The following is a 263-nucleotide window of genomic DNA, read 5'->3' as shown; positions in this document are numbered from 1 at the left end:
TAGACGTTTCTCCCCCCCTCCTTCCACGTGATACTTGCGCCGCGCGCCTGTCTACCACTAGTGACACCTGGCAACTCTGCAGTTTCTTCATTATAATAATATTTAAAAAGGCACATTATGTGGAACACCATGTAATTATCTCTGGTTGATTAACGTTATCTGTAACATTTCATTGTGTTAAGGCTTTCGGATTACTTAAAGTTACAATGAAATCTGGCCGTCCCTATTATGCTCCTCCCTCCACTAATGACGTCATCGACAAA

At 42.2% G+C, this 263-nt stretch overlaps 1 protein-coding gene across 1 annotated transcript in view; it reads right to left on the bottom strand.

Moving 5' to 3' along the window:
- Positions 1 to 263, bottom strand: part of LOC119594107 (sialin-like) — a gene marked incomplete in the record, with an annotated part of 175421 nt that overhangs the window by 108348 nt on the left and 66810 nt on the right.

The sequence above is a fragment of the Penaeus monodon genome, chromosome 33, assembly GCF_015228065.2.
Source record: "Penaeus monodon isolate SGIC_2016 chromosome 33, NSTDA_Pmon_1, whole genome shotgun sequence".
NCBI classification, from domain to species: domain Eukaryota; kingdom Metazoa; phylum Arthropoda; class Malacostraca; order Decapoda; family Penaeidae; genus Penaeus; species Penaeus monodon.
This window is presented reverse-complemented; position numbering and strand designations above follow the sequence as displayed.